Raw genomic sequence first — 7,517 nt, forward strand, 5'->3', positions numbered from 1 at the left:
AAAGAGAAACTCATTCATCACTACTTATTGTGTGTCGCTCTCATAAAACAAGTTTAGAACAGACTTCGGATTTTAGAAGACAACTTCAGATTTCCCTGAAGTCTGAACGCAGCAATGAAGAATCAGGTGAATCACCTCTCACCTTATACTGAAGCAATGCAGTGTAATAGCCCAGTAAGAGACCAGTGGGTTATTCTTGCCAATGAAAACAGATGCATTATTATTGCATAGATAAGTGTATTCTGTGGCTACAAAAAAATTGTCCAGCTTACAAGTAATTGCATGTATACATTACAATAACAGTATTTTATTTTTAATATTTATTTTGCTTTTTGTTCTGCTGTCGTTTTCCCTTAATAAACTAAGAAATGTAACTTGGATACAATTAGAAATTAATAAACTCTTTTGGCTCATTCATCTTTTGGTGCTGTTAGGTCAATTTGCTGTTTTCAGTGCTGCAATATATTATAACAGTTTATGTAGTGGAACTTAATACCAAATATTTCAAAGTAGATAACTGAAAACTTCTTTAGATTAGATTTCAAATATATTTACATAATTGAGAATAACCAAGAATACCTGATATTTTTCTGATTTGACAAAAAAAGAAAAACATATTTGCAAAAGCTTAGCCTCTTTACCAGATAATAAAAAGCAGTTCTTCAAAATAATCTCACCGGGTTAATATTTTGCCTGATGACAATATAAGCACAATTTCTTTTTTATCACATGTTTTTTCTCCAATGTAACTACTCCTTTCAGCTTACTGTTTGTCCTTTACAAAATCATCTACGTATTTATAAGCACAGATATTTGTAAACATACCACAATCTCCCTTTAATACACATATAGATGTAATGTGCATATTGATTATCACCTTATATTTTCTATTAGTATTTTGCTAATCATTAAGTATCACATATAGAAAATGTATAAAATACTAATATAGACAATGAATTATTATAGCGTGGACTACAATGTAATCACTACCAAATTCAGCAAATACAACATTGCCCATACAAGCACATGCACACGTGCATACACACTCCTAGAGATGACGATCTACTTGTCTCTATTGCTATCACAAAGCTGAATTTTATCATGGTCACTTCATTTTATTCTTTATTTTATCACCAACATATGATAACTAAATTCTACAGTTCAGTTTTACCTATTTTTTAATTTTATTAAAGTTATTCTCTGGTGTCTTTTTTATTTGGTTCTCACAAAACAAACTGGGGGTTGCTGGGGGGAGGTGGGATTGGGAGGGGGGAGGGGGCTATGGACATTGGGGAGGGGAGGTGAACCATAAGAGACTATGGACTCTGAAAAACAACCTGAGGGTTTTGAAGGGTCAGGGGTGGGAGGTTGGGGGAACAGGTGGTGGGTAATAGGGAGGGCACGTTTTGCATGGAGCACTGGGTGTTGTGCAAAAACAATGAATACTGTTATGCTGAAAAAAATAAATAAAATGGGAAAAAAATAGTATTTCAAATTCAAGCGTATTGTATACGTAGCTAGACCTCATTCATTTTCTTTGCCATAGCTATACCTATAGCATTCTTTGCTGTATGGTGTTCTATTATATAACAGAACACAATTTATTTATTCATATCTTGGTTGATAGAAATTTGAGTGGTTTCTAAGATTGGCATGTAGAGTACGTAATACTGCTCTGTATGCTGTATTTTCAAATTGACACGTTTTGGAGATCTTTTCATATATGTGTGTGCCATATGAATGATAAGTACATCTGTATGGAATGTAGTCACACTGTATACACACATATAAACATCATGCATAGTCACATGCATTTTATATATATCATGTGCATGCACACACACACACACACCCTCTAACACACAGTCTTTATAAATGGCTGCATGGTTTCCATTTTGTGGAGGTAATGTGTTTTTATAAATTTTTTTTTTTTAGAATTTATTTATTTTTTTATTTATTTGACAGAGAGAGAGAGATCACAAGTAGGCAAAGAGGCAGGCAGAGAGAGAGGGAGAAGCAGGCTCCCTGCCGAGCAGAGAGCCCAATGTGGGGCTCGATCCCAGGACCCTGAGACCATGACCCGAGCCGAAGGCAGAGGCTTAACCACTGAGCCACCCAGGCGCCCCGGTAATGTGTTTTTAACTTGCTTTTTACTGAAGGACAATTACACTGTGTTTAGTCTCTTGGTATTACAAACAATTCTATTATACATCCTACTACATTTGTCTTTGCACACATATACAGTGTATCTGGAAAACAAGGAGCCAGTAGTGGCATTTCTGGGCCAAATAAGTGGTATCTAGACTTCTTAAATGAATAGTGATACTTTATTTTTTTCAAAATAAATTACATGAACAAATGCTCTTTTGTGCCACATTTAACATATTCCATTAGTTTTTTGTTAACTTAGCTATTATTTCAATAGTTTTTAATACCTACTAGGTTCAGTTTGCTAAATGGGAATATTGGAAAGGCTTTTTTGGGGGTGATGGTGTGGACAGAGTACTTTCTTCTTGTAACTGGATATTATTGGAATAAATTAACAAATTCTTAGACTATATACTAGAGTCAAGCAGAGGCCATTTATTTATTACTGAGAAGGCTTAAAATTGATGAACCTAGAAAGAAATGTCAATTACCAGCCACCAGACTCTAGATAAAGGGAGCCTCAGCTCCTTTGTGGTGGTGATAGTTTAAAATTAATGAGAAGAGGCAAACAGGTTGTTATTTCAAAGGAACGTCTCTAGAGATGTTTGCCCCTTTCCATTTTTCATTAGTCACATCATTTGACATTTACGTCTAATAATATGTATCAGCAAAAAAACACACACTGCTTGCTAAACCACACAAATTGAGCTTGATCCAGACCAAATTTTGAAATGGCCAAGTTTGTCTTCAGACCCTATCATTTCCCACGTCATGGCTTCCATATTCAGATTTCTTCATCTCCCCAACTTTAGATTTTTAGGAAATCGTGCTGGCCTCTAGCTGATTAAAAGAGCTTCTTTCTCTCTCCCTATAGAAATTCATCTGTCACATGGTCCATTTGTTCAGACTCTAAGAGACACTAATTAAGTACATTGATCTGAGCTATAGTGTCAATTTATGATTATAAATTATTGCACTAAACCTCCCAAACATTAGTCCTCAGATTATTAACCTCATGCTTTATGTGCCCTGAAGATGAGTATATCATCCTCTTGCATTATCTCATCCCAATTAAGAAAGCAGACTCTTTGCAGACTAGTAGGCTTAACTGATTATCGAAATATCTATCTCAAAGAGACCAGCAAGAAGAATAAGTGATGGTAAACTGTAGCTAAGAGGAAAGGAGATGAAGTTCAAGCAGGAAAACACATTTTGGACTAATAGTTTTATGTATCTATCTCCATAATGCATCTGCCTTGTGCTAGACATGAATAAAGTCTTCCATTTATTTAGAGTAAATTTTAAATTTCTTTGGGAATACTTTGTTATCAGAAAGAGCAACGACTGTTCTTTACTACAAAATTGCTTTTCTTCTGTTTTGTTTGCTTTGAAATTGACAGCAAAATAAGCAAATATGTATATTTTCTTTAAAAGATAGAAAATCTGAGACTGATTATGACAATAATAACCAGAAAAAATGAAGCGAAACCTTGTAGGAATATAGTATGGTGAAAATAGCTTAACCACCACCAATAAGGTATTTTCAGTTGAGAACTGAGCAATTTTTTATAGGAAATAATAAAAAAAATTATCTGACCATAAAGAAATTTTAACACCAGCCAATGGAAGATACTACAAATTAATACTTATATTAATACTTATTAATACCTATTCTCCATCTATGAAATCAGAACAATATCTATGTGCTTGGGTTTTTTTTGTAATCCAAGTAACGAGCAGTAAGAAAGTACTTACCAGATCTGAAGACCAAAACCAAATATATAAGTGAGTGAGTAAGTGAGTGAGTAACCATTAGTGAGTGAGAAAAACATTCTAATGATTAACATAATATTCTTGATTCTAGTCAGTATGAGTATCAGTAATCAGCAATATTCAAATGTAGTTACATACTATAGTTTAGTTATGTAGAATCTGTATTCTAAATGAACCTACAGAATAGTGTAGGAAATGTTTTTCCTTCGTTATTTTTTTTTCAATTTTTTCAATTTTTTTCTTTTTTGTTCTTTAGACTACATCTTTACCATGGGAGGTAAAGTTATGAAAAATTGCCATCGTTTGAGACCTTAATTCTTGTCTCTTTCCTGGATTATTTGTAGGGCTAAATTCCCAGTCCAAACATTTACATTCACTCAGCTAATCTCATAAACAGCTGAGTCACCCCTGAAATATATTTTGTAAAGCAGAAGTCATGGGACAGCAGCATTAAAGTAAAATAAGATTGATACGATGGCCTTGCTTGACAGCTCTGCTCCTATTAGCAGAAGGTTCTTGAGATGGCAGGATAAAGCCCTGGGCAACATATGCTATGACAATCATGGTCATGACCTATTTCTGTTATTTCCTTTTAAGTTGACTTGCATTGTTAGCAATTTCCTATCCATTTATGAGATATCTCTAAGGCATTGCTAGGGCAAGGATTTTATATAGAGCCGAAAGTAATGATACGAAAAAAAAGGAAGAAAGAAAAAAATGGAAAAGAACAGTTGATTAATCATGAAGTGTAAGAAGCAATGAAGTGCATTAAAATAAAACATTTTCATTGCATGTATTTAAGAGAAATTTGAATCACATATTCATTTCTCATTTATTTTAACACTTTGATACATCATTTTAGTGTCATCAACCTGTCCAGGAGTGTCAAATTCTCTCTGCCTATACAGACATTTAGTAAAGAAAGTCAGTCATTCACTTCCCCTGTCAATTGTCTTTTTCCCCTTTTCTATATTTCTTTACAATTCTATATTTCTTTACAATATGTAAAATTCTACATATTACATTTTGGGGAAAAAATGGAAAATGGGTGTTTTAGCTGCTTTGAATATAATATTAGCAACCTATATGTTTAAATTGATGTGGTAACTTAGGAGAAGATGTATTTTTGATTCAAGTTGTACAGCATAATTTTCAAGGTTTTTTTTTTAAATGCAATAATATATATATTTAGTATTTCTTGAGTTACTAAGTTTAGTTTTTGCATGTAGAACTTAAATGTCCTAAAATTGAATGTATTTCTTTATCCTTCAATAATTTTTATTTTACACTTATTGTGTATACAGACTTATGCACATTAAGCAGTTGTACAAAATACAGTGTATTCAAGGAATTTATGTCATAATAGTTACGATTTGATATATGGAGATTTTCAATGCAAAATAGTATGTGCTGTTGGCATGAGCTTCCATCTTTTCCAAATTCAAAGATGTCTTCAGAAGGTGATGAAATACCAACAAGTGATTATAATGTGGACACACAATCACATGATTTATACTTACATATATTCAGACTGGAGTAACTAGATAAACAGCATACACAAAAATTCCCTTTAACATTGTAGGGCGATGTTAAACTTTTACATAAAAATTTAATTTATTTTCCTCAAGGCATTATTTATTTTCTTTATATAACCCCCTCTCAATTTCTTCCCCTAATTCTCCCTAAATGTGGAGTTATCCAAACTGAACCAGTGCCCCTGTAATTAATACATTTTTTTTTTTTTTACATTGCACATGGGTTGTTTTATTATAATGCTCTACCATAAAGTAGGGATGGGTACTGCTGAGCCAAGAGGGAATGGACAAGCGCAGTTTCAGCTTTTACTGAAATTTTAACTCTGCTTGAATAAATTCTTACTAGATTCTTGATCACCTCATTCGTTAAAATTCTGAAAATTTCTCATTCTTATTTTTTCCATTTCTTTGAACAAGTCCTTTTGATTTGTTCCTCTGAATTCACTGACTTCACATATTCTATTTCAACAATATAACATGGATTTCTTTCCCCCTTGTAGGACAATAGAAGTATTTTTCTTCTGAACGTGTCCTTCCAGATATTCGACTGGAGTATAACCAAAATCTAATACATAGTTTACAGTTAGATTAACTCCAAGAGAAGACTTGGACTGATCAATATAGAGCACTATGGATGGACTGACTTGGGAAGTCATCTGTGTTTTACAACCACTCCTTAGCACTCTTTTTCTTACCTTCCCTATTCATTGTCAAAGAAGATGCATGATTCCTTTACTTTACTCAATGTTTTTCAACTAACTATAATCACTAATTTTTTCAATTATAATTAAGCCAACACAATTTCCTTTTTAAAAGCTAACCTAGGCATTTTTAAAGTCTGGATTTCTGGCAATGAGAAGTTCTAGTTTCATCTTTTTTGTCCAGGTTTTCTGAGGTATAATTGACAAGTAAAAATAAATTGTGTAAATTTAAGATTTACAACATGATATTTTGTTCTTTTTCTAAAATATGGAATCTTTCACAAATTTGCATGTCATCCTCGAGTAGGGGCCACATTGATCTCTGTATTGTTGCAATTTTAGTCTGTGTGTTGTCAAAGAAACCATGTGATACCTTGATACATGTATACATCTGAAATGAATACCATAGTAAAGCTAATTGACATACCACCTCCCATAGTTACCATTTATTTATTTATTTAGTCACTTACTTACTTATCTGTTTATTGCAAGAATATTAAAATACACTCTTTTAACTTGAAGTCCACTTTTAACTCTGCCCAGATAAGCTTTCATGTACTTCACAAAGAAGACATTACAAGGAAGACGTTTTATTAGTTTCTTTGTCTCTAGAGAAGAATATTATTATAGAATAAATTCACCAGCCTAGGTATTCACATTGTTTTTATTCACACGAGTACTAAGGTAAAGCACTGTGACCCTAGAGTTTGTCAGCTATGTAATGAAAGAAAATTATCATTTTTATTTTTACAAAAGTCTGAAATTTATTTAGTGCTGCTATTTTTTACTCACCATTTCCACTCACTCAGGTGTGCCATCTGTATATAGTCATAAAAATTTTATGTTTATGGGTGCTACAAAATTTAGCCAGTTTACTGAGTAGAAAAAGTTTCCAGGCTAAAGTGCAGAGGGAACAAAAGGTCACTCTGGAAATAGTTATACAGTTTCTCCAAAATTAAACATGTGATCTGGCGATTGTATTTCTAGGTGTCTATTCAAAATCATTAAAAACATATGTCTATAAAAACTATGTACAGGAATATTAATAGCAGCATTATTTATAATAACAAAAAGTACAAATAACCCAAATATCCATCTGTTGATTGAAGGCTAAGTAAAATGTGGTATATCCATATAATGCAATATTTATTAACCGTAACAATATATTACTGATTCATCCCATAGCATTGGTGCAAATTGAAATATTATGCTTACTGACAGAAATCAGACAAGAAAGCCAGATATTTCATGATTCTGCGTATATGAAGTATCCAGTGTAAAAATTCCATGGAGACAGTGGTTGCCAGAGTTTCTTTTTCATGTGATGAAAATGTCCTGGAATTAGATATTGTTGCACAAT

At 32.8% G+C, this 7,517-nt stretch overlaps 1 pseudogene; it reads right to left on the bottom strand.

Moving 5' to 3' along the window:
- Positions 1 to 6,419: 6,419 nt before the first annotated feature.
- Positions 6,420 to 6,520, bottom strand: LOC123925379 (annotated as a pseudogene).
- Between the last annotated feature and the right edge of the window lie 997 nt (positions 6,521 to 7,517).

This window comes from Meles meles, chromosome 14 (assembly GCF_922984935.1).
Source record: "Meles meles chromosome 14, mMelMel3.1 paternal haplotype, whole genome shotgun sequence".
Taxonomy (NCBI): Eukaryota; Metazoa; Chordata; class Mammalia; order Carnivora; family Mustelidae; genus Meles; species Meles meles.